We start from the raw sequence: 6,689 nt of genomic DNA, 5'->3' as shown, positions 1-6,689 counted from the left end.
TGTGCGGCGCCACGTTGGTCAGCAAATGCTGCCGCCCCTCGGAGGGTGAATTAGCCCATCAGAGCCACAGAAGAAAAGGAAAACATGGCATCTGAAATATTTCTGCTCCCGCCTCTGCAAGAGAGAGAAGGGCTGTGACACCTCTTTGCTCAGAGGGCTGGCTCGCTCTGTTTGGCGACGCTGCTTCCTGACGGTGCTGTGTGTGGGGACGCTCGTGGAGGTGGCAGACGGGGGCTGCCTGGGCCCCGCGCCCCCAGAGCTTTTAAGTCCTCAGACAGGGGCCTCGGCCCTGCCCACCCCCACGCCAGCCCCGGTCACCGCCACGCCTTTCTGACACCCACACAGAGCAGGGCGGTGGCTCCGAGCTCAGGCTGGGACCAGGCAGCGCTGAACCCCGCTGTGGCTCTGCTCCCACACAGCCGTGGGGCCCCCAGGCGATGCCATTCGCCTCTCCGTGCCCCAGTTTCTGCCCCTGTAAAGTGGGTGTGTAATGCAGCCTTCCTCGAGGGGCCTTACGAGGATTAAATGAAGCACAGGAGACTTTTAGGGCAGTGAAACCCCAGTGTGACACTGTCTTGGTGGGGGACGCTATGACACGCTGCACTGTCAAAACCTGCAAGGGCCCAGTGGAAAGCCCCGGGGGGGCCCAGGGGAGCCACGGCGGAGGGCCACAGGGGGGCCTCAGGGGGGCCACAGGGGGCGTGGAGGGACACGGGGGGACATGGAGGACTCTGTTCTTTCTGCTCAATTTTCTGTAAACCTGAAACTGCTCTAAAAAACAAAGTCTATTAATTTTTTAAAATAAACCGAAAAATGTCCGTTTTCACTTATTCACTACAAATCCCCTCATGCTAGTCTCCCACCTGTCCCCTCTCGCCCGGTCCCTGGTCTGTCCTACCCGGACGAGGTCTCTCTCCAGGGTGTGTGTGGCGGCTCAGCCGGCTCTCACCTGCACCCCTCCCCCGTCCTCCTTCACAGAACCCGATCGTTTTGCGTGGCAGTGGGTTAGCTGCAAACACTGCACGTCCCAGATGCCCTTGCAGGGGGACACCTGGGGATTTCTGGGAAACCCTTTTGCTCTGACTGAAGCGCTGCCCTTTCCTCCTTCTCCCGTTTTGAAGGTAGATGTGATGATCGGCGGTACAGCAGCCGTATTGTCGTCACGAGGTCGAAAACGCACAGCAAGGATGGTAGAGTGGTAAGTGAGCCCAACCCCCCCACCAACACCCACAAGCAGTGGTTTGAGCCCTGTTTGCTTAAACTGCTGTAGTCAGGTTTCTGTAAGAAGCAGCTGAACATAACCCCCAAGTGATGTGTGCTGCCTTTGGGACCAGCGCCCGCAGCCTGCTACCCTCCGTGGCACTGGGGCAGATGGCCCTGCACCTACGCCTTGGCCTCCGTGTCCCAGCCCCTGACCAGCGGCTAGGTCAGCATCAAGAAGCCCCCATGACCCAGCTTCTGACCGAGCCATGAGAAGCACCAGTGGCCAGAGTTCAACGGAAGAGGCAGACAGGCTTTCTGCAGCAGGAGCCTCTGGAGAGCTGGGCACAGGGGACTTCTGCAGCTGGTCCTCAGCACGGGCTTCGGCCAGTATGGGAAGGAGCGAACGACTCATCCCAGCTTGAGCTCAAACCCCGCCCCCCCGCTCGGCCCGGGTGGGCAGAGCCGAGGTGGCAGGCCACCACCTCCGGGCGGGCTGGGCCTGAGCGCTGCACGGTGGTGCTGGTGGCCCGGGCACCGCAGGGCACGTCCTTGCGGGCGATACAGGGAAGGGAGATGCCTCTGTGGGCGCCGCGTCTGTTCGTCTGTTTGAGCGGTGCCGGCAGATGGGCTGCTGCTGGCAGCTCCGCTTCCTCTTCATTTGCTTAATTTAAACAAAAAGTAACTTCTGCATTTTCTCTGAGCATTTGTGCATCTCGGCCTCCCCCGCTGGGCCGGAAGCTCAGCCACATCGGGTTCGCAGCTCCGCCCTCTCAGATGGAATCTCTTCTTCCAGAGCGGCTCCCACGGGCGCCGCGACCTTGAGGCTCCGAGACCAGTTTTGCAGAGATGACTTAAGAAATCGTGACCAGCTTTGAACCAGGCTCGGAGGGTGCCGCCAGCCGTGGACATCGGCCGCCCCAGTCCTTCCCGCAGCAGACGGGGCGTGGCGGAGGGGATGCCCGTGGTCATTCGCCGGGCAGCACAATACTCCCTCCTGGCCACGGGAGGGCTCGGCCACCGACGGCCGTGAGGGGAGCCTGCTGTGCGCAGGTGCAGGCCGCAGCCACAGGTGGGTAGAAGCACCAGCCTCTGTGGCCAGCAGACCACAGGGAAAGGGTTCAGGGAGGTGGAGTCTTGCCTCCAGCCCCACTAGTAGCTCACCACGAGACCTGGGCCGCTGGTTTCTCTTCTCTGAAGTTCGGTTTCTCATACCAGAATGGTGTAGGTGTCAGTCAGGGCATGTTCCGTCACCACAAACAGCAGATGTCCAGCTGAAAGCGAGAAAGAGCATGCATTGGCATCAGTGACCAGAAGGTCCAGGCGTAGCATGAGCTTCAGGCACAGCTTGATCCAGGAGCTCCACCAATGTCATTGAGGCCAAGACTCTCCTGGCAGATTCCCTGAATTGGCTCCATTTCAGGCTGGCTTGTCCCTCCTGATAACAAGATGTCACCAGCCGAGTATCCAGGCCCTTGGGACAGAGGAAGCCTCTTTACCACTCCTGTGGGCAGAGCTCTGGTGGCTTGGCTTAGGTCACACGGCCTCCCCTGAACCAAACAAATGGCCAGAAGCAGGTGACACTCTGATTGGCCAGGCCTGGTCACATGCCCACCTGTGGGTTCAGGGACAGTGTCAGCTTCACCTGAAATACCTGCCTGGAAGAACTGGAGAGAAGGTGTCTTCACAGAAAATTCAGGGTGCCATTACCAGAATCGGGGTTGGTGCTGGGCGCCTGTCTCATCACCCCTGATCCCTAGTGACTTGATTGACCATGAGGCCCCTCGGCCTTGAAGACCACGCCCAGCAGCACCCCAAGGCGTTGCAGGAACAACGCGGCCAGGGAGGAAGCTGGTCCGGGAAGGCCCTGCAGGCTGCGGTCTCAGGTCCCTGTGCAGGGACCGCAGAGGAGGGACGGGTCCTTGGACCTCAGGGGCTCGTGAAGGAGTCGGGCTCAAGGGCCATCGACCCAGGCGGGCCAAGCAGATAGAGGGAGGACGGGGCAGTGTCCTTGCTCAGTGTTGTGCCCCCAGTACCCAGAGCTGGCTGCACGCGGCAGGCGCTCAGCAGAGTGTCGGCGAGTGACCGAGCGAGTGAGAAGCAGCGTGGGGGGTGCCAGCACAGTGGCGCCCGGACCGGTGGCAAGGACAACATGGAGCGACGGGGGCTGTGGCAAAATGGGGAGCCCACTCCTGACAAAAGGTCGAGGCTGCCTCTTAGCTTCAGCCAGCTCTCCCCAAATGACCTCAGCACCACCAGAATTCCCCATTTTTAAGGAAAACCGGAAACCCGTTTTTTATGAAAAATTTCCTAAGTTTTAAGTCTTTGCTACCAACACACTGTAGGGATGGAAAACTAAAGACACGTGCAGGTGCCCGACTCGGCCTGTGGCGGCCAACTCGGAACCTCCGCTCTGGTCCAGGCAGTGACTGAGAACTGGCCCAGCCCTCGTGGAGCGAGGCCCGGCCACCGTCCAGCGGGATAGGCCACACCGTTTCCAGCCCAGCTTGGGTTCCATTCCCAATCCTCAAGGCCAGGAGCAGCTCTGATTGAAAAATGAACCCACGGGGGCTCCGGGAAAGCGCCCGGCCCCGCCCGGAATCCTGCCGGGGCCTCTTCCTTCGCTGGTGGGCAAGGCGGCACCGTAAGGGAGACAGCTCCTGGGATATGAGCCGTCCCCGGAAACAGGAGGACGAAGAGCTCGCCAACTCCCTGGACAAAGTCAATGTCACCTTGATAGAAAAGTGGACAAGGGACTTCATGACCACATGGTTTGTTAGGTAATCAGCCTTAATCTGGATTGAGTGTAAAAATTAACACACGAAAGGCTCTCTGTCCCTGGTCCCATCTGAGTGCTCTCAGCTAGAACAGACCCAACGAAAAGCAGCTCAAGTAGCAAGGGACAAATTCTCTCTCATTCGAGGACCTTAAGCTGGCTGGTTGAGGGCGGGCAACCTGAGCTCGGTAAAGCTTTCTCCTTGGGGCTGTAAGGAGACATGTTCATGTGTCGCCCAGAGCCTGTCCTTCCATGTCCCAGCAGCTCCTGGCCGACCCTCCCCGGGTCCTATCAGCGGCTTGGCCCATTGAATTGCACGATTGGTTGCACCTAAGCAGAACCACCTGGGGCTGGGGAGGCGCCACCTCCCCTAGCTCACCCTGCTGCCTGCAGTCTAAGCAAAGTTCGTTAGCCGGGGGAAAAGGTTGCCTGGCAACCAACAGTGTCGGCCACATTTTCGCCAACCACCTTCCGCTTGGTTGGACGCCACCTGGGATGTACAAAGCCAGGCCCAGGGCAGCATGGTGGCCGAGCCAGCAAGGCAGATGGCCACCCTCGAGGCAGACCGCCTGGGCTACCAGGGCCCCAGCCCATCTAGCCTGCCACTGTCACCCGTCGCTCTCTGTCCCGAAGAGCAGCATCTGCACGAGCTCCCTGAGGCGGGTCCTTGGGCATGGCTTTCAGCCTCCTGGATGCCAGCAACCCCAGGTTCGCTCTCTGCAGCCAAGAAGAAAGAGGCCCGGGGCCCACCCGGATAGACAGGGGTGTCCTGTGTATTCACTTGTTTCTACCCAGGAGTGTGTCTGTCACAGAGGCTGAGAGAGGCGTTTCGCTCAGGAAATACCTGCTGGACAAGTGCACACACGTATACACGCACATATACACACGTGCCGAGCACATGTGTGCACAAATATGCAACACGTGCATACACATACATGTGCACACACGCGTGCACGGATGTGCATACCTGCACATACGCATGTACGCCCCCACACAGCACCCGCAGCACCCGACGTTTAGGTCCACCCCCACAAAAGAAGAAGCTGATTTATGTTTCCAATTATAATTACATTTCTGAATCCATTAGCGTGACTATCCCTCAAACGCAGGACTTGCTGGGTGGCAAACGCACGTGAGATTTATGATTGCAGAAGGGCCGGCGCTGGGAATTTTAATTTTTATTTTACTTGAAATTTAACACCAAACAATAACAGCTCACTCGGACGGACACGTCTCCACTTTCCATTAAAGGAAGCGCTCTCTCTCAGCAGAGTCCCCGGAGGCCGCCCGAAGGTCGAAGGTCGCACCACTGAGGCGCAGGTGGAAGAGGCTGAGCCTGGGAGGGACAGGGACGCTGTCAGGAAGGCGGCCGGGCACGTGGCCAGTGCAGCCGGAGTGGTGGCTGCAGGGCCGCAGTCAGCGGTGGTCAGGAGGGTGGGGGAGGAGCTGGCTGGTGAAGCCGCTCCATCGGCCAGAGGAACAAAGAGCTGGCCTTGGGGACAATGACCCCAACGCGAAGCAGAGTTAACTCCAGAATTTGTGGCCGCTGACCCCGAGGGTACACCCTGCCCCAGGCTACCAGCGAGGAAAGGCTGGCCTGCCAACCTGCGACCTTCTCACCCCATCGTCCCCCTGAATCCTGCCCTCCATCCATGCCCACATTTCAGAAGTGCAGACCCCTCCATCTGGCTGCTGGGCCCTGAGACAGCTGACCACTGTGCCCGCAGCCCTTCCCTCCCGCGTCCTCAACTATCACACCTGTGCCCACGGCCTCCGCCTTCCATGTGCATGGCCCTCACCTCCTGAGTCCCCAGCTCTCCATTTTCGACACGAAGGACCATAGCCACCCACCGGCTTCCGAGAGAAGAGGGCCGCCTGGAGCACACGCCAGCACTGAGTCGAATTCAGGGATGAAGAGCAGGCACTCGCGGGTGAGCGCTGGGCCCACTGAGGGCCACACTGAAATTGTCCTTGCAGGACCCAGCATCAGCGATGGCAAGAGAGACAATACACAAAGAAGGACACAACCAACAAAGTCGAAGGGGGCCAAGAGGGGTGCACAGACGGAAGGGACCACGCCTGACCCAGGCGCCACCTCCCAGCACCCCCGCGCGGTCACCCGCTGGGAAGGCCTTGGAATGCCATCCTTTTGGGGTTCTAGGGGGGCTCGGCACGCAGTGAGGTCGAGTGAACCATTGGCTATTGCTGATTAAACTCAACCTCCAGCCCCTCCCCCCTCCCCGGAGGCCAGGGGGGGAGCTGGTTCCATGCTTGGTTCCCAGGCCACCAGCTCCCATCCTGGGCTGTCCAGGAGCCCCAGTCACCAGTCGTCCTAGTAACATACAAAGGACACTTATGGCATCAGAGATTCCAAGGGTTTTAGGAGCAGAGACAAAATATAGATTTCTTATCATGTCACGACCAAGTCTTCATATTTTATGGCCATATCTAAAGTTAAGCTGCGTCTCTAAAAGATGATGCAAAGCTTTTACTATTCCCGTAAACTTTTAAAAACTACACTTAGCAGGATCTTTCACGAAATGATCTTTGAGAAATAGTTGTTTGCATTTCAAAAACTCCTTTAGTTTCCTTGTCTCATCTTAAATCCAAGAAAATGGAAATTTAACTTTTCTCGAGAACAGGCTCGGCAGCTCGGTCGCGTGCGCGTGGCCGTGGGCAGAGCTCGGTCGCGGGCGCGGGCCCGGGCGGAGCT

Source organism: Pteropus alecto, unplaced genomic scaffold (assembly GCF_000325575.1).
Source record: "Pteropus alecto unplaced genomic scaffold, ASM32557v1 scaffold213, whole genome shotgun sequence".
Taxonomy (NCBI): Eukaryota; Metazoa; Chordata; class Mammalia; order Chiroptera; family Pteropodidae; genus Pteropus; species Pteropus alecto.
Note: the sequence above shows the minus strand (reverse complement) of the source record.